Below are 26,241 nucleotides of genomic sequence, written 5' to 3' on the forward strand. Positions count from 1 at the left end.
AATCCTCGCGAATTTCTCAAAATAGGTGGGGCGCTACGCTCCGCTCCTACCCTGAAAGTCTCGGGGGGATTCGTCAAGCGGGGGCTGAGATAAAAGGGGGGTCCCAAAACGCGTTTTTCCCATGCATTTTTCCATAGGACCTTTAGACAGAGCTACAGCCCGAACGGCTGAACAGAATTACTAGAAATTTGGCAGAGAGGTAGTCCCTATGTCAAGGAAGTGCCTTTTGTAGGTTTGGTGTAAATCTGTTCAGTAGCTTCTGAGAAAATAGCCTTTAAATCAATATATATATCTGAGCCCGCTTACGGTACGCTTACCGTACGCTTACCGTACGCGTACGGTGGCGTGCGCGAGCGCGATTCTGATTGGCTCTTAGATCTTAGTAAACATTCGAATCGGCCGAAACCAGGAAGCGGCGTCCGCCATTTTGTCTCTCGCACTGAGTGTTATTTATCAAACATGATGCCCAAAAACATGTTACGGGGCTGTTTTGACAACTCCCTCCCACATAGTCATGTTGAGGGAGTCCCCAAACATCCCCCAAGAGCAAAAACGGTTTTATTTTTTTTCCGGCAATTTCGCCGAGTACGCTTACCGTACGCTTACCGTAAGCGTACGGTAAAAAATAGAAATAAAAAAAACACTATCCACACTTACCCCACCCCCTGTGCTTTTGGTGGCCGTAGGCCACCAAATGTACAGGGGTTATTACATCAGTAAAAAAACTATATTTTGGCAACATGAAATTATAAAATCGAAATAAAAAAAACACTATCCACATTGACCCCACCCCCTGTGCTTTTGGTGGCCGAAGGCCACCAAATGTACAGGGCTTATTAAAGTTGATAAAAACCGTGCACGGAACGCACTGCGTTAAGTGGGCGCGCACGCCTCGAATGGCGTAAAGTAACTTAGCATTTAAAAAAACGTACAAATTCACTGAAAAAACCATAGGTTTCACACACGTTATAGTTAGGAATTAGCATTTAAAAAACCTTGCAAATTCACTGAAAAAACCATAGGTTTCACACATGTTATAGTTAGCGGAAATTTTACTGATAAAAAACCAATGAAATTGCCCCGTTATAGTTAGTGCTGGCAACTATAACTCACGCGACCGCAATCTTCTGCTGATGACATATGTGTCTTTATAAAAAAAAATATTTGTAATATATGTATAGCTAAAAATGTATGGAAGAAGACATGGGCAAATAAGTGTCTAAATACAGTATTAGCATCAGCAGAGGATTGCGGTCGCGTGAGTTATAGTTGCCAGCACTAACTATAACGGGGCAATTTCATTGGTTTTTTATCAGTAAAATTTCCGCTAACTATAACATGTGTGAAACCTATGGTTTTTTCAGTGAATATATATATACATACATACATACATACACACACACACACACACACCCACAGATTTATATTTAGAATATTTTAACCAGTGGCAGTCTCCACTGAATAGTAATAGTTAGGTCAGTGTTTCCACAGGAAATGCCTTTTTTGTTTTGCTAATAACTTTGGCACGTTTGACGAATCTTCACAAAACTTTCTCCAAAAAGTTCTGTTTTTCTGACTAGTTTGTGCATGTAAAGTTTTGGGGTGCTCCGTCAAGCGGGGACAAATAAAAAAAGGGTTGGTCCCAAAATGCAAATTCCTCATGCATTTTCCATAGACTTTTGTAGGTATCACTTCCGCATAAACTGTTAAACGTATATTACACTAAATTTGGCAGGAAGTTAGGTCTTGGTCAAGAAAGCATGCTTTGTGTGATTTGTTGTAAATCCATTCAGTAGTTTTGGAGATACTAAACTCCAAAAATAATTGAGTATCTGGACGGTTGGGTTCGAGGAACTCTCGCAAGCTTGCCTCAAACCCAGTTAAAAAAATAGAGCCTTCTGATTGGGGGGTCCCAGAGGGCTCCCCCTCCCCGGCCAAAATATATATAGGGCCATATGCATGAAGACATTTTCCCAAAGACACAGAATGGGCAAAACCCTTTGATGCATCTGGCCCATAGTTCTTAAAAGTCGCAATCCTGCGGGACACCCGAGGGACTCATAAGCCTTCTGCGAGATTGCAACTAATTAAAAAAAAAATATATATATACCAGTCGGCATTTTATTTTTGATATTTCTATGGGGAGGGAGGCATACGGCCTGCGCTGGGCCCTGGGGACCCATCCTTGGGTGTCAAATTCATCAAAAAGAGGAGGGGGCCATGCAGACTTCCTCCCCGACCCCATTCCTTGGTGGCAAAAATATATTAATTGGGGAGGAGGGCATGCGGCCCCCTCCCTGAACCTGTAGCGGCCCAGGGACCCCATCTCCGAGAGCCAAACTGTTTATTTTTATGGGAGGGAGTCGCACAGCCCGCTCCCTTGATCCTAACAAGACCTTCCAAACTGTGTTCCGGGGAGCCTACTTCCGGGACAATGTGGTTTTGCATACCTTCAGAATCATGGTCTGGGAAAGAAGTGTGCTCACACCCAATGGGAGCTTCAAAATTGCTTCCACTTTGTGGGAGCACACTTATGTTTCCCTGCCCGCACTATTGCTAGCAGGGAAATTCTGATTGCTCCTGCCCGGCGGGAGCAAGCACAACTAGCTGCTCCTATTGGGAGGGATCAATGCCGGCTCCTGTGTGGTTGCCGGTTGTGGTCGAGGGGTCCTGGGGCTCCCTCTGCAGCCCTCAACATTATGTTTTGTAGGTGAGTAGGGTGTGCGCAGGGACACCCACTTACAATGGATTAGGCTCTGGGGGATGGGGTCGCCGGGGCATCTTAAGGCTCGAGGGGGGCCTTATGACTCCCTCTCTTATAGTCTTTGGCCCCAAGACATGGAGTACCCCGGACCCATTTGGGCTCGAGGAAGGGGGCCACATGGCTCCCTCTCCTAATATAAATGTTTGTGGGCTTAGGGGAATGGTTATTCTGAGGCCTCTTAAGTCTTGAGGCTTGTGGAGGGGGATCACGTACCCCTCACTCCTATAGTTATTCTATAGCCCCAGGGGATGGGACCCTTGGCCAACTTGTGCTCATGGAAGGGCTGTGCGCCTCCTCTCCTGATACATATGTTTTTAGCCCCGGGAATGGGCTCCCTGGAACTTCTACAGACTCGGGTAGGGGGGCTGTACACCCCCTCCCCTAATAATATTGGATGGGGTGCCCGGGGCAAATAGTAGCATGGGGATGGGAGGCCGTACCCCCATCTCATTTCTAAAAGCAAATGTCCCTGGGGTATGGGGTTCCCAGGGCCAATAATGGTTTGGGGAGGGGCCACGCACCCCCTTCCCTTTTTAAAAAGAAAAGGCCCCGGTGATGGGGACTCCAAGGCCAATAGTGGCTTGGCAAGGAGGCAGTGTACCATTAAATATGTTGGCAGATGAGGCCCGTAGAGGCTTGAGGAAGGGAGTAGCAGGGCCCCACTCCTTAATTAGATAAAAATGAACCCTAAAGGCTTGGGGAGGGGCTGTGTGGCCTGGGATGCCAGTGGGGAGTTGGATGCAGGACCTTGCTGCAAAGAGGCGACGGGGGTTGGCTTTAGGTATGGTAATAAAATATTATTTTACGTGAAAAAAAACAACCAAGAAATCCATTGGAAAAAAACCAAAAGTTACAGTTAAGTCATATTTAGATGAAAATGTCTGAGCCAATGTAAATGTTTAAACTAAAAAAACACTGAAATTCACCAGTTATAGTTATCTCGTAACTACAACTTGTGCCCTAAGGTAACTATAACTCGCTCCTTCGCCATGCACTGCTGATTACTTACCATTTTACATCACTCATGACGTCTTCTGTGACATCATTGATAACATCGTTGCAACATGTGAATTGACATCATTGATGACTAGACTGTGCATGGCGGACGGTGCAAGTTATTGTTTCCTCGGGGGCACAAGTTATAGTTACTACAGATAATTATAACTGGTGAATGTCAGTGTTTTTTTTAGTTTAAAACATTATGTTGCCTTTGTAATTTTCACCTAACTATAACGTCACTTTAACACCCCCCCCAAAAATTCTATATCATATATATATGCGGGACATTTATTATGCACTTTACAGTTTTAATTACAGAATGCACTCTGAATGATTGTGACATTTGATAACAGTTACGCTATTGAAGCTAAATATGTACTTTTTCAGATGGAACATCCAGTGCATTCTGAAACCTGTAGTGACCAAGGCAAAGAGAACGCCGAAACACATAAGGACTTATCGAGTGTTTCCTTGACCTGCGATGCAGACAAATAAAAGTCAGCTGCTCTGGAAGTCGGTGTTGGGCTCATCTCTTTTCGTGGCAAAAACGCAATCTCCGGGATCTCCATTCCCGGTACTGGGCCCGCCCTGCAGGATTGGGGGCCCCCAGCAAAATGGAGTTCTTGGGTGAATATGAAATCGAGGGGGCATGATCCGCTCTCTTATGCACGCTAGCACAAATGGATTTCTGCAGCAATGTTGTGGCATTGGATGGAGAAAGGGAGATGAGAGAGGCAATCCTCTCTATGGCAACAACGCAGGAAAAGCACTACTATGAGCATTGCGGGACATTTAATATGCACTTTGCAGTTTTAATTACAGAATGCACTCTGAATGATTGTGACATTTGATAACAGTTACGCTATTGAAGCTAAATATGTACTTTTTCAGATGGAACAACCAGTGCATTCTGGAACCTGTACTGTCGAACGGAAGGCACGTTACCACATGGAGATTAAAAGCACTCACCTGTGACCAAGGCGAATAGAACGCCGAAACGCGTAAGGACTTATCGAGTGTTTCCTTGACCAGCGATGCAGACGGATAAAAGTCAGCTGCTCTGGAAATTGGTGTTGGGCTCATCTCTTTTTGTGGAAAAAACGCAATCTCCGGGATCTCCATTCCCGGTACTGAGCCTGCCCTGCAGGATTGGGGACCCCCGGCAAAATTGAGTTCTTTGGTGAATATATATATATATATATATATATATATATATATATACATACATTCCTTAATGTTTTCCGTCCCAAGTCGTCGCTCTCAGTGCAGTGGGTTCCACAGTTCGCAGGGACGGACTTGCGCAACTATTCAGAAAACAGTCAAAGGACGATATTGGACACTCGCGGGCTCTTCAATTCATGAGTTTATTAATATATCTTTTCGTGCAACCACAACTGACAAATGCGTTTCGGCTACCTGGCCTTCGTCAATGTCAGTGTCCCTACGTGCAAAAAAACCTCATAACATCATGAAAATTAATTGGATAACAGTTCATTTGGCATAATAGAAAACGAACTGTAGCAGTATTCCTAGGTAAAGGGAAATACTTCATTATGGCGGCCATCTTGGAAGTTTTTGAGTAAAATTACAATACATGGGCAATGCTGGGAAACGTTTGTTGGTCCCTAAAACCATTTCATTATCTAGCGACCAATACCTGCCTCATATAAACAAACAATTGTTAGGGCAAAAGAGATCTTTTGTTTATGCAATCGAAGTGATCACTATGATAGTCAATCATGAATTCATGCTGATTGAGTGGGTCTACGGATGTAATTTAACTGTGAAGAACCTCACTTATACCATGTTTTGTCCCCTGGGAGCATCATGATTGCACCCTGAATGGGCCTATGATTTCTCAGTGTTTTATTTGTCTTAAATAACCTCCTACATCATCTCTTCATTGGATCTACACTGTGTGCTGTTCTGAAAATGGGACCCGAGGAAGGTTCATATACAGCTAATATCGTCCACATGGGCAGATGTTGCAGATGTGCTTTTCTTGACCAATTACATTGCTCTGGACCGCCCTGTTTTGTAGAGGTAGATAAATGGCCACCCAGTGCACCTAGGTAGAGTGCCTGATGATGACGCGCCCTGTAGTCCTACTACACTCTTCTTCTTCATGGTGGCCAGATACCTCAAAGGCCATGCAAACCTATACATTTAACCTCTTTTGGAATACACGATATCCAATTTATCTCTATTACACAAGAACCACAGCATGATGGTTCACTTGCACTCACATGCCTTTATAGTGCCTCAGTTCTTTGGATCTGTATATTTTCTAGTTTTTTGGTTATCTTTTGTTTTGGGTGTAAATTTTAAAATATATATTCTATTTGGCTTCTCCTTTGTTTTTCTCTTGTTTCCCTCACAGCCTTGACCCTATTTATTATCTTCAATGAGACATTTTCTCAGTGACTATAAATCATAATATTTGAGTACAGCCATGTCTAAACAGGTTATTACCTTTACATCTTCATGTGTGGCTCTTCCTGAAGAAGGCGTGGAAACACGTCGAAACGCTTGTGGTAGAGTGTATACAGTGCTTGATGTATTATGCAACAGATTGATTAAAATTAATGAAAAGTAAAGGAATCTGTCTTAGAATCAATATATATCACATTTTTAACTTATATATATGTTTCTGTATTTTATATGTATTATATGATACGTTATGTGTTTTTATTTGACTTGTGATATATTGAGATGTATTTATGTGTATAGTATTGGGTATTTGTTACTATTGTGGTAACGTTGATGTCCGTCTTATGATATTGTCTGTGAATTTATTTTGTTATTTTAACTGTCGAATGAAAGTAGTTTATTAATCAATTGACACCATAAACATTGCAAGAATCATACATTGTTCAATGTTTAGCTAAAAATGTCTAAAAACAAAACTTATTATGTCTCAGAAAAACTGTTACTCATCTTAATTAAAAGACAGTTTCATTATTTGCTGCCCGTCGTAATTATTCAAAATAAAAAAACAGTGTACAAGAGATTAATATAGGTTAATAAAGATCGGGCAAGGCAGTCTATTAAGAACACCTACCTACTAATCTAAAAGTAATTCCTCATAAGCCAGCTTTTTCTCTAAATAGTAAGAATACATATACATGACTGTAGCTAAATTTAAATCTGTGAGTAAAGTGCCAGAGTGCAAGACTATAATACAGTTAGGGTCCCAACGTGTAAGACTGCAGAGCAGATAAAATACCCATGTGCAATAAATAACTGCTTGTTAAAAAAATATTTGCATCACTTGATGGGATAGGGAGCCGCTTCTATCACTTTCGCTAGCAGCCCGTCTTTACACATCACTTTACCCATTCAAATTTATATACAACACTTGACTGGACTGATGAAGCCTGTGTCCATTTCTTAGCAGCCCAGATGAACAGAACCACGAATCCACTAAGGCCCACATGCATCAAAGCAAAAACCGGTCGCAAACGGGCAGATTCTCAGAATCTGCCCCTTTGCTGCTTGTTTTTTTGCATTTGGGATGCATCATCCCAAATGCAAAAATCGCAATTTAAGTAATCTCTAAATTGAGATTACTTAAATTGCCATTGCATTTAAGGAATCGCAAATTGAGATTCCTTAAATGCGATGCATTAAAGTAAAGAAACTAGCGATTTCACTAATAGGGTGAGCACTTTACCATGAAGTTGAACTTCATGGTAATTTGTAAAAACTTTTGCTATTCCTTATTAGCGAATCCTTATTTTTCGCTAATAAGGAATCGCAAATGGCATTGTTGATGCATGTGCCAGAAAGTGCTTATGGAATCAATGCACCCCCCGGTCCTGATTTCCAGATCGATGAACTCTCTTCTCAGTAGACTTCATCGCTGATTAACCAGTACTGGCAGATACATATGACATGCTGTAAAGTCTCGAACCCCTAATGGCATAATCGGCAGATTGTGTCATTGCCTAAGTCACCTTAATTGGGGTATCTCCCCAAGTCTGAGGGCCAGGAATGAATGTTTGACCTTCCAGTGGTAAGGGGCTGCAAGGAGTGGTGATTCTCTTAGGGATGAGTATGATTTTATGTGTTGTTTTTCCATAGTTGATCAAAATGATGAATTGACCGTTGATTAGAATATACCCTATATGGGATGAATTTTGCAATCACCATTTTGTATTATGAGACAATAATCAATGTTATAAATATCTATCTGTATATATATCAAATAAAATAAAAAATTAACCTAGAATTCCAAAGATTGTTTGTTCATACATGAACTCTATTTGGTAGTTCTATAAAAACGTACAGGATATATATATATATAATATATATATATATATATATATATATATTTTTTTTTTTTTTTTTTATATATTTTTTTATTTATTTCTTTTTATTTTTTTCACCACAAACTTTTGCGATACCAAAAGAAATCCAGGACGCTCAGGAGTGCATATTTCAAGATTTAATGTGCAAGGTAGCGCTTCACCAACGCGTTTCGCTTTGCAGCTTTGTCACGGTGTGGCTAACGCTTTACAACCCCAGTATTTACGTCCGACTTAGTTCAATAACACTGAGAAAGGATTTCAAAAGTAAATGCGCTTGCAATTGCAAACGGAGGCGCCATTTTTACATACTGTTCAGTTTGATGTAAAGTTCCACAGTATCTTTGTGATACAAAACATGAAAGCATAAAGATGATCTGTGATTGTCAAATTGATACAATATCACTTAATATGCATATGTATATTTGAATTTGTAAAAATATACCATTTAAATATTTTTTATATGCAAACATTGACGACAGCGGACTGTGGAACCTCATTGTGCTCTTAAAAGTGAAATTCTGATAAGCAAAAAATTATTATGCTACATAATGATGCACAAAAAATCCTCAAGTCTCATTATAACAATGTACTTTAAGGAAACTTGCCCTAGTGGGCTTAGTGCAAAACAATGCCCAACTAAGCATCTAATTTGAGAGATAATGCTGGAAAGGTCTTGCCACAGTGGGCCAGAATCTCACTACATGAACACAAAAATAATCCAACCGGTTCCATTAATACATGTTTGGAGGAACAAAGAAGCAAGGTCAAGGAGAAGAAAAAGGAGAGCCAAACAAATCAGTAGCATGGTCAACACGACCGAAGAAGGGTGCAAAATGAACGTGGTCAATTTATCGGACTGTAAGTTATCAATTTTAGATACCAATTTACTTTCATTGGGATTGTCTTTTTGTCCATCTAGGCATTTGGATTACGTACAGACTCGCATTGACATTTTTTGTTTTCTGAGAAAACTTAAGTTAAAAAAATGGTTTTATACTCCGGCCTTCTCAAGGTGGAAAAGTATTCAAAATTCGGGCTCCGAGGCATTATGTATTTCAGACATTGAAACTCTACACACCTTGGCACAGCTTAATGAAAATATAGTACATCATGAAGACCCCGTTAGTAATTTGGATGTATTAAAACTATCAGTGGATTCTACTGAGTCAAGTAATTTAAACCTAAATCGACTTTTACACCAACTGTTCATTGTGATGCAGTAGAAGTGTTTGAAAAGAGTGTAACCTCAGAGTTAAAGAAAATGAGATTTAAAATGGATGGTAGATCTAGGTGTAATCTAAATCACAAACAATTCAAAGCAATTGAAGATCTACGAAATGACAGCTCTATCGTTATCAGATGTTCTGATAAAGGTGGTGGTGTGGAGCAAGACGGAATATCTGAATGAGGGTTTAAGACAATTGAGCGATACCTCATGCTATGTGTTGAGTAATCAATCAGAAGTATTAGCTTCGTATTCCAAATATAATGAAATGCTGGTAAACTGGAAAGATCAGGGTTTACTAGAATGGGAGGAGTTTCGTAGTCTGTATTGTAAACACCCCAGATTACCTATTCTATATTTGCTCCCCAAGTTGCATAAACATCGTGAAAAACCTCCAGGTAGACCCATAATGTCTTCGATGGGTTCTCAACTGGAAATTACATCCCCCCAAGTTGCATAAACATCGTGAAAAACCTCCAGGTAGACCCATAGTGTCTTCGATGGGTTCTCAACTGGAAATTACATCCAAGTTCATTGATTATTATCTGAGACCTTTTGTTAGTGCTTTACCAGCATATCTTAAGGATACAACTCATTTTCTAACACTAATTGATGGTGTAGCTTGGAAGGAAAACTTTTTGTTAGTTACCTTGGACGGAACTAGCCTTTATACCAGCATACCACATGACCTGGGGATCCAGGCCATAAGACATTTTCTGAGAGCTAGGCCGATTTCACTGTTATTACGCACTGAAATGGTATTGGACATGATAAGGTACTGTTTGACAAATAACTATTTCCTATTCAATCAAAACACATACAAACAAATTCAAGGGACAGCGATGGGCACCTGCTTCGCCCCCAGTTATGCGAATCTATACATGGGCTGGTGGGAGGAGCAGGTGTCCCAATGCTGGGAGACTCAGGGAGACAATATTGTTACATGGGCAAGATTTATAGACGACATATTCTTGATTTCGAGAGGTGATGAAATGTCGGCTAATCTGTTCATAGATTCCCTGAATAACAATGACAAGAATTTATAATTTACCTCTCACATAAGTAATTCTAATATTGTGTTTCTGGATGTGGAAGTATCAGTACTAAATAGAACATTAGTCACTAAATTGCATAGAAAACAAACAGCTGGTAATAGCCTCCTAGATGCTCAGAGTGCTCATCCATCCAGCTTGATCCACAGTATTCCATATGGTGAGTTGATCAGGGCTAAACGGAATTGCAGTACAACACAAGAATATGAAGAAGAAAAAATACTAATGAGTAAAAGATTCAAACAACGAGGTTATAGCGAAAAAAACCTCAAACAGGCTATATCCAAGGCAGATGCACTGATTAGATCAGATTTATTACGACCTAACCCAGCACCACTGGAACAGACTGACTATGTTAGGTTTATAACCATCTTTTCAAACAATCCATTTAAGATCAGACAATTGTTCAATAAAAATTGGCATATCTTAAAAAGTGATCTAATTCTGAATAGATATCTCAATGATACACCACAGATAACTTTTCGCAGAAGCAGATCACTGAAGGATGATTTATGTAACAATGCAGTAGCTGCTACAGAATTAAGTCATTCTACGTGCTACACTGGTTTTAAGCGATGTAAGGCGTGTGCTAACAGTTCAGACTGCAAAATATTAGGATTACCTAAAACTAAAAGAGAGTTTGTCATCAAAGGGAATTTCACTTGTGAAACAGAGTACTGTGTTTACTGTTTAAGTTGCCCATGTGGGAAATTCTATATAGGTAGCACGGCACACCGAGCAAAGAAAAGAGTTCTGGAGCATTTATGTGCAATTAAAAAGCATGATGTACAATATCCTGTAGCTCGTCACTTTTTTAATACACACAACCAAAATGAAAAACTATTATCTTATGTGATTTTAGATGCAATCGCACGACAAGAGAGAGGCAGTGACAGAGAGCGTCAGTTAAGATGTCTGGAGTCAAGGTATATTATCGACTTTGACACCATGACGCCTGAAGGACTGAACTCTAGTGAAGAAATGGCTGTACATTTATGAATTGTAAAAATTGTAGATGTTTGAGGTTTCTGCTATACAATAGTAATTTTAATGAAGATTTGTGAAGCAGTAATGGATTAATGATATAATTAGTTGTTTTTCTGCAACAATATGAGATTTATATTTATATATTTTTTTGTTTCTTTCCCCCTTTTTTTCAAAAAGTATATGCAAATAAGAAAGATACACGCCAGATTGTCCACATGAGAATCTTGAAAAGTTGTTTGTGATACAAACATGTATTAATGAAACCGGTTGGATTATTTTTGTGTTCATGTAGTGAGATTCTGGCCCACTGGAGCAAGACCTTTCCAGCATTATCTCTTAAATTAGATGCTTAGTTGGGCATTGTTTTGCACTAAGCCCACTAGGGCAAGTTTCCTTAAAGTACATTGTTATTATGAGACTTGAGGCTTTTTTGTGCATCATTATGTAGCATAATACTTTTTTGCTTATCAGAATTTCACTTTTAAGAGCACAATGAGGTTCCACAGTCCGCTGTCGTCAATGTTTGCATATAAAAAATATTTAAATGGTATATTTTTACAAATTCAAATATACATATGCATATTAAGTGATATTGTATAAATTTGACAATCACAGATAATCTTTATGCTTTCATGTTTTGTATCACAAAGATACTATGCAACTTTACATCAAACTGAACAGTATGTAAAAATGGCGCTTCCGTTTGCAATTGCAAGCGCATTTACTTTTGAAGTCCTTTCTCAGTGTTATTGAACTAAGTCGGACGTAAATACTGGGGATTGTATAGCGTTAGCCACACCGTGACAAAGCTGCAAAGCGAAATGCGTTGGTGAGGCGCTACCTTGCACAATAAATCTTTAAATATGCACTCCTGAGCGTCCAGGATTTCTTTTGGTATCACAAATGTTTGTGGTGAATATTGGGTTGACGGAGCCCGTCCAGGACCGCCGCACCAGAAGCACCGGACTTCCGTAATTGTGTTTATATTTATATATATATATATATATATATATATATATACATACACATTGCCATACATGTGATTACTTGTTTGAGTGCTTACATTGCACAAGATGCATTAATATAAGATCTTGCACATGGATCCCAGATATATGCAAAATATGTCATAAGACCCTGTAAAATATGGGTTTCATCATCCTAACGACACCATCCACACCAATTTGCAGAGCTTTACAATTTTCAAGGCCACCACAGTAATGTGGCAAGAGCGGACCAAATAATGTGTCAGGGTTAGGAAAATTATGCAGAAAGAAAAGGCAAATGATGTGCCACTTTGTGCTACATTTCCTGCCAGTATTACTTTGATGATTATGAACTAGAAACTACAGGGCCTATTCACAAAAGTACATTTGATGTAATTATACCTTTACAACAGAAAACACCTTATTTACAGCTGCCAGGGATTCCTGAAGGGCATACATGCATTTACAACTGCAGATTTCTCTGGCATGAGTGCAGAGAAATCTGCATTTGTAAATTCAATTCAAGTTGTTGTTTCAAGGCATGGATTACCTTCGAAGTTTGGGAACGCCCAAAAATATGTACATTTGTGGATATTTCCAAACTCCTTTCTGACCGCAAAACCCTGAAAATGGTCAGCATAATTCCCTTTTAGGAATGGGCATAGAAATAAATCGCCCCCATACCTGCTGGGGGTTTGCAGTAGGGCTTTTTGCACGAAGAAAAAGTTTTTTCCTCAGAGAAATGAAATGCGCATTTGCTCAAGAGGCCCCATTCCCCATGTGCATTGTTTATCACTATGTAGAACTCCGCACAGAATAAATGCTAGCTTGCACATAGTCACATGACATTCTGCATACTACGCCTGGAAACCTGTGTCTGGCGCAATATGCCAAGCAGTCTACCGTGAGCATTTGTGAAGAGCAAACTACATGTAAAGGTGCAGTCTGACGGCAATGTAAATCTCCCCCTGTACTTTTAAGTTTTTTGGGCTGAATAGAGCTCAACTTTTTTTTTTAGGAACCCTGTAAATTATCCCGCAAACTATTTGTCAAGTGCTGTATATCCCTAATTATGCAGTAATCACCGCTGCCACATAAATTGCATAACCATTCTCCATCTTTTTGGTAACAATCTGTTGATGTAAGGTAAACAAAACCTAAACATTCTAATTACATTCATTATCAGCAGTTAACTGCTTTCTGAAGAAAACAGTGTGAATAACCTGTGCCTTCTATTGACGGAATGCGTTTATAACAACAAAGAGTGTTCTGCATTTTTAAATGCATTGTGAAGTGTTGTTCTCTTCTTTTTACCACAGACAACCGAACAGCATGTAACTTACATGTACAATAAGCAGTCCTTAGTTGCAAAAACATATTTTTCAGGATAATACCAAGATAAACATGTAAAGTGAAAAAATATACAGGCTATAGTATATATCATATGGTCATTTATTACTATATCGGGATTCTGGTAACATTTACAAACCGCTCGGCCTTGTGGTTATGACATTACCAAAATATATTGAAGCATATTACACTAACATTATGTTTCCTTCCTCTCTCACTCTAAATCTACGCAGAAATTTCTGTATAACCCACCAGTTGACTTACTTCACCCTTTGTTGCTGTACAATATATACAGTGTAAAACTTGCTCTTTCCGGCAGCCAGAAGCCAGTGAATCTGATTCTTTCTCTTTTTTAGCTCTTTCTAGGTCGAGCCTGGGCAGTGCATGTTTTATTAAGGTAGGGACTTGAAGCTCCGCCCATATTTTTCATTGGTTTGTGTCATTGTCCACTGTAAACTGTGGCTGTTCATTGGTCAATAGGCTTAGTAGTCCCTCCTTAGTACAGCCTTGTCACATTTTGTAAGCTCCCATGACAATACCCCCTGTTACGTGTGTTGTTACTCTGTAGGCTTTAACTACAGTCTCCAAGCACTATTTTCTCAAATAGCTATGTCCTGCCTGCTGTTGCAGGCAGGACATGCTCTCTCCTAGCGCTTTTTTTTGTAATTTATCTTTATTACACGGGCGCCAAAGGCATTTGCACTGCAATAGGTCTTGCATTTGCAAGAGTTTAAGCTATTGGCATTGTAAATGACAGTGCCTTTAATTTTCTGTTTTAAAAACAACACATAAATCAAAGGCATTGTCAATTAACAATGCCAATAGCTCAAACTCTTGTAAATGCGAGACCTATTGCATTGCAAATACTTGTTTAAAACTGCCTTATCAGCAAACTTCAAAAGCAACAGCTGCATCACGTTATCCCAGTCATTGTTCATCCAAATTGAAGTTATTCCCTCTCCTCCTTCTTTACAGGAGCACACCAGTAACTCTTTGACCCACAGTTTAAAGGCGAGCACCAGTGATTTTTTGTTTCATGTATTTCCTTAGGTATTTAAAGGCGTTCAAGGGGCTGTTTTACAGCTTTCAAGTCGCTGACATCTCATCACAATATACAATGTAAATCATAGGAAACCAACATGGCTGCCCCTTGCACCGGGGCAGGAACCATTGGGTTGGTCATTTAACCATGAGGCTGGTTTGAACAAAAATGGAAAACAACACAGAATATTTTATTTGTGAGTATAAACATGCTATAGGTTGCTACCAGGGGCGGCTCCTCCATTAGGGCGGAGGAGCGTCACCCCACTGCTTTCTCGCACTGAGAGAAAGCAGAAGGGCTTGATTGGGGGCGGGCGGGTGGGCGAGCCTGCTGGAGGGCAGGGGAGGAGTGGCTAGCCCAATGTTGCAGGCCCTGACTGTTTTGGCCGACCAAACCAGTCATGCGCACTCTGCCTTTTCTCCATGTAGGCTGCATGCAGCCTACATGGAGAAAATGGCCTCCCCATAGGCGCCTGGCTGGACGCAGTCCCCACCAATCACAATGCTGCCATTGCAGTGTTGTGATTGGCTTAGGAAAGGGGAGAGAGGCTGCCTGCTTCCTGTTCCACGGTACCCGGCCAGTAGCTAAGACGGCGCGGAACCCTGAAAGGTAAGTTTTTTATTTTTTTATTAAATTCTCCCCCACGAATAATGCCGGACTTGACTGGTTGCTACAATAAAGAACATAAATTTTTTTTGGGGGGGGGGGGAAATATGTTTTACGCTATTTATGGCAAACACATAATTCCACTGAGGTGCCAGGCAACCAACAATAAAAAATTAAAAAATCTTGGTCTCCTTATTTGTTTTTCTCCCCTTGTCTAATATTGCTGTGTTTGTGTTTTAAACTTTTAGCTAGGAATTTCTGTAGTTGTCAGTTGCCTTGTCAAGACAGAGCCTCTTTGTAATGCCCCAGCTACTGGTTCCTTGCCATCCCCTGCACGACCCCAACCCTTAACATTTCCAACTGACTAGGGCAGCAGCAAAGGTGCTGAGTTGCCACTTCTGCAAAAAAAATGATGTTCACTAAAGCTCAAATCACGGCTTACTATGGCATCATTGAGTGCAGCATACGGTTATGAGGTCATTTGGGGTAACTTTTCATTTTAATGTTGTTATTCATTGGAAAATATCACCCTGATTACATAGTTGTGTGTAACATATTGTCTTCACGTAAGAGAAAAAGTAAATTAAAAAACATAATGGACAGCACATAGTGTATAACACAGAGACAGTAATCGCGACTCCTAAGGTGAGGTTAAAATTCTGTCTACTTAGCTATTTGTTGGAACCCTACAACATGATTACCATTAAGATATTGTTACCACATTCTCCAAAAACACTGTTGTTTGCTAGTCTAATATTCCCCCTGATATAAGCAACATTGTTCAAGGAGAACAAAAGGATAGGTCACAAAATTGCACTTTCATACTAAGTAGGGTGCCTAGGACTTCATCTGTACATGATTTTGTAAGAATGGTCAGCTGAAGCTGCAACAGATTCAGAGGTTGGTCAGAGTTCACTGTTATCTGGTAACCATACCTAGAAATTGGGAAAGATGTTTGGATAGAAAGACTTTTTTGAAGGGCTGTGATGCTAAGCATCTCCATTCACTCACTCAGGCACCAATAGAGTTACCTGAAAATGATCTGCGGTTTGTACAACCCCAGTGGTTTCGATGTAGCCTCGCCTTTAGCTATTGATTACGTACAGCAGAATCTAAGGCCATCTACATGCGCTGGTGGATTGGATTTCAAGTAGCGTATTCTGATGGCACAAACAATGCTCCAAAAAGAAAAGAGAACAAGTCTCAAATCAACTAGACCTATGGTCTGTCAATTATTCATCAATTTCAAAATGAGTTTCATGATTTAAGGCCACTTGTAGAGTTCAAAACGGTTTGTAGGAACCAAATATCCAGATTTCCCTTCCACAGAAAGCACTCATTCTTTGTCCTCCTGCCACCAGGCAGAGTTAAAAGAGCCTGCATGGCGCTGTATTGTCACCAGCAAATTTGACTATTAGCACAATCAAGTCTTTATTGTGGGTTAAATTGAAACCCAAATAACAGCAAGTAACTCTGTAAAAATACAATGAATATGTTATCATCCTAATAAATTACTATAATGACTTAATACGTTTTACGCATTTTAGAGTGATTAGAATTGCTCTTTTCAGTAAAAAGATGCTTGTGTGGTTTAGGGCCCAGGGTTTTCCTGCCTTCATATGTAATGCCTTCTTTTCACATTTATCACTGGTCTCCAGAACACTCATTTCACAGGAATGACGCCGTTTATAAAATTCTGAAATGGGAAAAAAGCTCACAAATGAAGTAATACTAAAAATGTTTTAATTCATTTCCCCCAGTGTTCTACTGTCTCAATTTAATGTTTTGGGAACATTTAGTGGTGAATCGTCCAAGACAGCTCTTTCCCGTTGAACATTATTTGTATGAATGTATATATCAATATATATAGAACAAAAATAGCTGCAATACACATTTTCCATGTTGCCATTAATGTGAAAGTGTGTGTTTGGAGATGTTATAGGTGCGGAAGTGCAGAGTGTAATATGTTATTTATTACTGATGTTGAGTGTGGAGAGGGGCCCTTACTCACGAGCCTGGAAACTTGGTTAGATAAAAACACCGCTCCCCTTTCTTGACAGTGGTAATAATAGCTTCTTACTCTCTGTAATAATGGACATGTATTACTACGCTTGTCCCATATATGTATGTATGTATGTATGTATGTGTGTGTGTGTGTGTGTGTGTTTTTTACATAGAGAGAGCGAGATAATGCGAGAGGGTTCGTTTTTCAAAACAGAAACATGTCTTCCAACTGGGACGTAAAGCTGGTTTCTCATCACACCCCACAGTGATCCCCCAGAACGCCCTTTGGTTTGATCTACACGGTGCTCAAGCAATACATCCCAGCTGAAGTAAAAGAGCCTTCCTTTCACCTTGTAAACAACTTAGGGAGAGATCTTGCACACTCCCCCAAAATCCTTCTCAGGCACCCCACCGCGCTGATCAGCGTGTGCCTTCGAGTCACCCATCACAACCCACTCCGAGGCGCTTGCAGCCTCGGGTCTCCCGTGCACACTCCGCACGGCCTCGAGGCGCCCTGTGACAGCACTGGGGCCGCCACGCAACGCCCCGTGGGTGTGAAAAGCTCGTCTCCATCGCTAAGGCCAGCCTCTGGCCTCTGCGCCCGTCCATCCCTTGGAAACCGTGCACGGGGGAAGGTCCGCGCCGCTTCCGCCTCCCCTGCTGTGGACGGGTTTTGCAATTCACGACGATGCTGCTGCCCCCTGGGACTGACACTTGTCCATAAACGGATAGAAGCAGGCAAGGGCGCACACTGCGCTATCCACCCGAAGGATACTTTTTGTAACATCGCCTGATTGAAGGCCGAAGCTGAATGGACTAGAACCACGGCGGATGGCTTCTTGGAAAGAGCTATTTTCTCTCTTTTCTGCAACTTTAACCGTGGTTGAGTCAGACAGCTGTAACAACTCTTGAGGGGTCAGGGTGGAGGGAAAGTGTGGGGGAAGGGTGCGTGGGAGGCGGAGAGGCGGGATGGGGAGCTTCTCTGTCCTTATTTTTCAGATTTTACAGCCAGCCAGCCTCATCTTCAAACAGTCTGACTCCGGGACGAGTGTACTGTAGCAAGCCCTGGCACAGACAGACCATTTCCGAAAGGGAGTCAACAAAACAGAGTGCGAGAGGCTGGGGGTTTCAGTGTCTGCAAACTACATAACATAGTAGGAATATATTACTTTACAAAAAAAGGGTGAAAAAAAACTTCTGACAGACTTCATATTTTTTTTAACTTTTTCGCGCACCCAGAAAAAAAGTCTACGCTTCTCCAATTTAGTTAATAGGAGAGAAGGAGGACTTTTCCTAGCTCCTACAACTCCCAACTCACGAGCAAGGCACATACACGTTGGACTACTTCCTGTAATCTATCGCTGAGAAGTGGCTTCTGTGCACAAGCCAGCATTACACAAACATATTTAATTACGATATAATACTGCTAGAGAATAGTTGCAACTGGAGACCGCACATTTTGCATAATTTGCTAGTTAGGAGGAGGCCGGGAAATGAATAGAGTTGTTGGGCCTTCACCAGAGAGAGCTAAGCCTTAGAAGGAGAGAGCCAAGTTACAACTAGAGAGCACGCACAATCTCTGTGTCAAAACGAGGCCAGCCAATGGGTGGACTTAACGGGCCTGCGGCAGACACAGTTGTAAGCAAGGGGACAATATGAAGACCATACTTTTTCGGTGAATCAGAAGGAGGCCAGGAAATCTGCAAACAAGGTGAGCCAGGGACAGACAGATGGACCATAGAGCATTGGTAAAACTGGTGGCCATGCACTGTTCACCTGACGAGAAGACCAGGGGACGTGTATGCTCAACCTAGCCCGACTGTCCTCGCCTTCCTTGGCCCAGTGAAAGGTATTAAAGCCGCCATCTAATCTTATTTTCCCTAGGTCCAGTACCACTGCAAAACGCTGATTATACAACTTACCAAAATGCCTCCTTCCCTCTTTATTTCTACCTCTAACCATTATCTGGAAGCAACCAAGATCATCTCCAAGCTCCAAGACGTAGATAGACAGAACCTTGAGAGATGTCCCTTTTGTACTGGGCCACCCACAGAGAGAAAATAGGCTTACCACTAGTTTCAGAGAACATGAGCTATAAATCTGCCTAGAAAAACTGTTGGATTCTGGTGGAAAACGTATTTGGTCGCTGTTGGAAAACGTATTTGGTCGCTGTTGTGCGGAAGAGGCCCCCCTACCTCATAGGGACTGATATTTCTTCAAGGCAATACATATTTTGTACAGAAAGCATACATCAGTGTAAAAAGATAGTGCTGTGACTTGAAGAGACCTGCGAGTTACCTGCAGGTGACAGGTTGTTTTCCCAGCAAGGCCGACCTATCCACTAAAATGAGTGCCATGGAGCTGGGGACCAATACCATGGAGTTATTAATCACAAATAGATAATTCAGTTTCTGTGGCACTTTATGTAAAGGGATCATTTTGTTAATGTGCGCTAGAAAACATCACTGACCTAACTAGAACCTCTCAACAGTCAAAAGATGAAAAGAAGCACATTTTGGGGCAAGTTGGTTGGTCACAACTCCCCCTTGCAATGCATCGGGCAGAGTGGGTTATGGATAGGGACTAAGAAGAAAAGGATAATTTTATAAAATATTGGAGGTTTGCAAATCTCAGTAGCAGAACTCCCTCTCCAGAAAGGACAGGGATGGAAGGGAAAGACTTTGGAAACACCACACGGGTGAAACTGCTCACCCTCCATGCTTCCCACCCATATAGAATATTCTTCAGTGGCCCTCGTGAAGGGCTGAAAGACCTTCAAAACCTCGCTCGTGACATCACCCATCCAAGTGTTTTTTTCTATTCATGGACTGTGTATTTCTATTTTTTGTGAGTACGAGCTTTGCAGGTTATCCAGAGCAACCAATGGCTTAGTCAAATAGCAAGACATTTGGCTGCTAACATTTAATAGTGAAGAGGATTGATGGGTGACTGATGTCTGAGAACAATGACAACAGTATACAAATTCTACAAGAATATCCTTCTGAATTGGTTTTTTAGATTTTATGACAATGTATACACATATATTACCAGAATTTTGACTGCTTAAAAAGCAACACTCTAAAGTCATGTACGCTGATGCCCAAAGCAAACTGACATGTGCGTTTTATGTGTTGTTACGGCTGGCGCATACAAACAACCCCATTGTATGCCTAGGTTCCTGCTCCTTCATCACAATCCTCTGTTTACAAAACAACTGCCAAACATCAATTTTCGTCTCTTCCAACTAGGCACCGTCAATTACAAATGGAAGTGGAGCAAATTGTCAAACTGTTGAAAGATTGCCAGATCCGTGGGAAATTGCCCATTTTTGGCTCCTGTCTGCTTGTAATTTTGAGGGAGTAATTGAGCAAACGCTCCAGCCTTCGCACCATAATCTGCACCCTAAATGTAGAAAGCTTTACCAAAATACCGCATGACAAAAAAGTTTAACCCGTCTTTCAGAGTCCTGTCACTGTCAAGGAACCCCAAAATCTGATTAAATGAAACTTTAATAAAAGTCTTTTTTAAATAAAGCTCTTACTTTTGACGGCTTGCCATTGTTTAAACACTTCCAAATTTGGTAGGAAAAGCAATTTGATTAAAAGGAGATTACATCATTTTTCGGGGAACATAAAGTTTGGGTAGTTGGAGAAATCCTCAACTGCAGATTGGCTCTCCTGGTTCAGAAATCAAATAATTTCCTAGACTTTATTTCTACCTTATTTCAGCATTAAATGAACATCACTGTGCAATTGGACAGGTAAGAATAGCCGGAACACCCTAAAACCTTGTTGGTATGCGTAAAACAAATAAACATCAAACTCACATTGGCAACAACTTTAACAACTGAAGAAGTTTTTGGTGCTTTGAAAGTTTATACCTTATACAATCTGCTTTGATTTCGATCTATAACCGTTTAACATAACATGACATAATTTATACGTATATATATTTAGTGACAGAAACAAGCAACCAACATTCTTCCATTGGACTTGCTGAGCCTGAAAGTAACTGCACTTTCTACAAACCTTCACTGCAAGGATTTTAAAACGTTTTTAAAAGGCACTTAACTTACCTTTCTGAAGTTTGTGCAGAGGGGAATCGTCCAAGAAACTCCGCAAGATTTTACCCAAATCTGATAGCAAAAAAATCCAAGTATATGTTTAAGGAGCAAGGGGATTGTTAAAAAGAAAAACACTGAATAAAAAATAATATCCACGAGGAAAAAAGAAATGTAATAAAAGAAGCTGAGATTTCACAGCTCTCTCCGATTATGAAAAAAGATTGTTTTTTTTCCTTCCTTGGGCCAGGAAAATCAGTTCAACTCAATGCATCTTTTTCCGCTGTGGTTCCAAGACTTGCCTTAGTTATAAATATTCCATTCTCAGACGGCAGCAGGCTCCGTAGACCACCCTGAAGCAGAGCAACTTCTCTCCTTCTTCTTTCAAAGTTCTGCGGCTGCTAACTTCTGCATATTGTGGCACCAAAATGTTGGGGTGCGTGCGGCATCCAGTGGGACAGAGGAGGGCAAGATTGATTCCCAGGGTACCCTTTTCGGGGGGCTCTCTCGCGGGTGATGTTGTGGAGAGTTTGAGTTGTAAAGCCTGAAGTTTGGGAGTGGGAGGCGGAATCGCCGTGTGAGGTTGGGAGGCAGCCCAGGAGACTCCCAGCTCACAGCATGCTGGCTTTGGTTACATGGAGGCGCGGCAAACCCGGCCTGGAGTCTGAAAGGAGAACGGAGCCGCGTCAAGGGACCCGGGCAGCCCGTGCGCGGACTGTAGAGCTGAGAGGCTGGCTCACGCACGGCACACACATATATAGAATCATGAACACACGCAAACCAGACACCCCCAAATGTACACACGCATATAAAGACACCGGCAACAAACATACAAGAAGACAGACACTCGACGTCACTTCGAGACTCACGCAAAACCATTTACGCCCCCACCGCACGCACTCGACGATTCCCAAACTCCTACATGGACAAAACAGCAAAGTACACAAAATCCCACACTTATAGACATCTGTACAGAATTCCTGATCCACGCACACACACATACTGCCAACAACCTACAGCTATGAACTCAGAGAAAATGCAACTGAAAACATCACAGACCGAGCAGAGTGCTCAGACACGTAAAGTTAATGTGCATTTCACACTCAATCCACATTCATCCAGGACCACACGGACACGAGTGGACAGAAGTGCCCACCACAGATATCCTGAGTGTGAGCCGCACACATATAGACAACCCCTCTAGTCAAAAACACACTGAAATCCATATGCAGATCCCACTACACAAACAGAGAGACACCGAGATTCACAGACATGCTTGCACACACGTTGGCATACTGTCTGTCCCATATAACGTGCGTGCAGAATGAGGAGAGGCACGAACACATACTCTAACAAACCCACAATTTGACACATACCGATAAGCACAATTAAACAGATATACAGACGCAAGTACACATATGCATACTAAGAACACACTCGCATGCACACAAACTGGCACACACTGGAACAAGCCAGATATATACGCAGTCAAACGCATAGAGTCGCACACAATCACATATTCTAAAACATATAAAATATATACATTCAAACAAAGACGCTAAAACGGCTGCACACGCCCTGAACCTGTCTTTGCACGCAGACATTTGCACACACATCTAACAGAATTATACATCTACTCACGCCAAAGAGAAAAACACATATCAACCAATGCACATACACACAGAGACATACAAAAGCACAACGAATCAAAGAGACTCAGAGATCAAAATCCATTGACACGCATGGACACACAGATGTCAATCGTAAGACCCACACAGATTCATTCATACACATGCTTATCCATGACATGCACATAGAGTATGGCCAGGGAGGTGCAGAGGTACCTGGGATAAACGTGACCCACAACCCTGCCTTTCCCACAGCCGCCTGGAACCCTCCAATGGCTCAATCCTAAAACCACTTTTTGGAGTTGACCTCCAAAGATCTAAGGCCGTATTTTATTGTATACACAAAAACATAATTCCATAATATAATTCGCACAGTAACCACATTTCCTATTTACATGTTTGCTAACAAATGTAGCATGTCCTTAGCAGATTCACTAATACATTGGATTTACCTAACCATCAGTTGCATAACACAGGTCCCCACAGACCGCAAGGTGCGAGGGGCCCCCAGGGGGCCCGTCAGCACAGTACTCTGCCTGGAGAGCTCCTTAATGAGTCCGGAGGGGCCCCCTCCACGTACCTGTCAGGGGGGCCCCCTCAAGTTTCATTACACCAGTGCTAACCATAACTACTTTGTTCCTGTGCAACTGAAAGAAAAACAGTTCCTGAGTAAGAGCATGACTGGCCCACTGAATCTTCCTTGGACCGGTTTCAGGGTAACATCCCTCATCAGCCAGGCTAGTTTGAATTCAATGGCAAAGTGAGCAAGGGACCCACGTCTGGGCATACCCTGCTAAATTAGGGCATGCCCAGACGTGGGTACCTTTCTCACCTTGCCACTGGATTGAAGCTAGCCTGGCTGATATGGGGTGCTACCCTGAAACCGGTCCAAGGATGCTTGTTTCCGGTCCAGGGAAGACCTGGCTTGGCAGTTTGGGCTGGACTGTTCCCATGAGGCACAGGGTCGAGACTGATTTGCATTAGGGGTGGGCGGAATTTGCGGAATTAACCTTCGCAAATTATCGCGAGAATGTTTAAAATTATCGCAAACAAGCAGAAATATCGCGAAGATGCGGAAGTTTTTTTCCGGCATGTTTGCGAGATTTTCTGCATGGTAGCCGGTCGCCAACTTACCCATGTGGTTGCTTGCGGGCGTGGCCATCTTGTTTTGAGTTGTTCTCGCGGTGCATGATCGCGAGAAGAAAGACGTGATCGTGCGACGCATGACGTCACTGCGGGCGCGAACTGTCGCGAGACAGCGCAAATGGCTAAAAACAATACAACATCTCATGGAGAACGCGACCGGATCAAGAAAACTTGTCGGCGAACGCAGGGATTCAGGTAAGGCGATCGCGCGCGCGGGAGAATGTATCATTTTACAGCGCGAGCAAGAAACAAATTATCGCCAAGCTGCGGAAACCGGAATTTTTGACATTTTCGCGCTCTCCGCGGAACGCAAAAATGTCAAATTATCGCAATTTCCGCGAACGGAACGAAATTTTTGCCCAGGCCTAATTTGCATATAGCTGGGTCTGAACTGGAGTAGCGAAGTGAGCTAAGGAACATGATGGATTCAACCCAGATGTGTGACTGGGGGTGAGTGAGAAGTTTCAGCGCTCTGTCCATCGGCTCCTTGTGTTTGCTCACCTGCCATACTATCGCCTACTATCTCCCCTCTGCCCCCTCCCCGATGTCGAGGGCATTGAGCAGCCAAGCCAGCCATTTAGCAAAAACACTCACCTTTTATGCAACCATGAGGTATTGAAGCCTAAGAGGCAATGTTCAGTAATTTGGCCATCTTCCTTTCAAACGCTTTGCTGACTCATTAATGGCCCTTACAGACTTATCACTTTTTCTCTGCATTCGTGGCACAATGTGTGACCATGCTATTGTGTTTCCCATGCATCTCCTTGACAGCCAGCTAACCTCTGTACCTATTAATTCAAATATGTCCTTGCACCCTAAGTTGACCAGGCCGTTGCCTCCTAAATGCACAATCACCACCTGGGGGGGGGGGGGGGGGGGGGTTGGGGAGGTCAGAAGCATCCACACCAGCATGTCTTTAATATGTCCTTCTTCTATATTAACAGGGGAGCACAAATGACCTGACACTAGCACATCTTTAATATGTCCTCCACCTGTTGTGACAGGATAATACCGGAAAGGAAGAGCCAAGAATTAATGCAATATTCTCAAAACATGCTCAATCTCACATACCGCTTGCAGCAATCAGACTTCCATCTCCCTATTATTGGACTGACTGTCCTCTCAATCCCATGTCTGCTGCCACGCTAGCAACCCCAATCCTAAAGGAATGAGGTCTGTACTCTGCAGGTTACAAACCTGCTGATGCCAGAGCCAGACTGAGCACCTTGGTGAACTGAAACCTAGTGCTGGGTGTTTACATCTTCGTGTATGAAAAGCTTGCCCGCAGCCCTTTTGGGGCGGTGTGCCATATAGACTTCCAAGTTTCCTAGCGGGCAACACTCATGTCCCTTTGCCCTATGCAGCAAAATATGCTTTTCTCTAGCCATCTGGTCAGTCTTTGAGTAGTGATAGTAACTACCAGGGAGCTGTTAGGCCACCCAATATCCCCCACCTACAGACCACCCGGCTGGTCTTTTTTACTACTTGCCACCAGCTCCCCTATCCTCAATGCTTCATAGACAGCCAGGCAGAAAGCTGCATTGAAAAGGCACACTTTACCAGGTGATTTGCACATGTTTTTTAGGCTGTCGATGATGTTTCCCAATTTCCGTTGGTCTTTGGACACCTAGCATCTTGCTTGATCCCTCCATGTCCCTGCCAACCACTCAGTGCTCTTTGCATGATTAACACCCTGGTCCCATTAGGGGGCCCCTGCATCTTGGCAAGGAAGGAAATAGCTGCCGTATGCCTCCTAGCGTACGTCACTGGCCTCCCAAAAGGCTCCTAAAAATGCTATTATAGACTCTGGTGAAAACAACTCCCCCACCCCATCTTTTCCATGGAACCTGCGGTATGTGCAAAATTCACCCTTATAGGCACACCTTGTCATGCGCACTAAACTGGCAACAATGAGGTCTGGTAGGATAGGGCGCCAACCTGCCATTGTTGGTCCAGTAACAGTAAGGGTAACTGCTTCTGCTTGGTGGAGCCTGAAAGCCTGTATTTTAAATCAAGACAGAGAATATGCTGCATGGTTCAATTTGCCAGGTACATGTTTATACTTAAAACTGACATTAAGCGTTA

The 26,241-nt window shown here is 42.0% G+C and overlaps 1 protein-coding gene across 1 annotated transcript in view; it reads right to left on the reverse strand.

Moving 5' to 3' along the window:
* Positions 1-22,017, reverse strand: part of GLI1 (GLI family zinc finger 1) — a 335,487-nt gene extending 313,470 nt beyond the window's left edge. The window contains exon 1 of the mRNA XM_085654620.1: positions 21,398-22,017. The gene's annotated coding sequence lies outside the window, so the exon portion shown is untranslated. The remainder of the gene's footprint in view (positions 1-21,397) is intronic.
* Between the last annotated feature and the right edge of the window lie 4,224 nt (positions 22,018-26,241).

This window comes from Triturus cristatus, chromosome 4_1 (genome assembly GCF_964204655.1).
Source record: "Triturus cristatus chromosome 4_1, aTriCri1.1, whole genome shotgun sequence".
Lineage (NCBI taxonomy): Eukaryota > Metazoa > Chordata > Amphibia > Caudata > Salamandridae > Triturus > Triturus cristatus.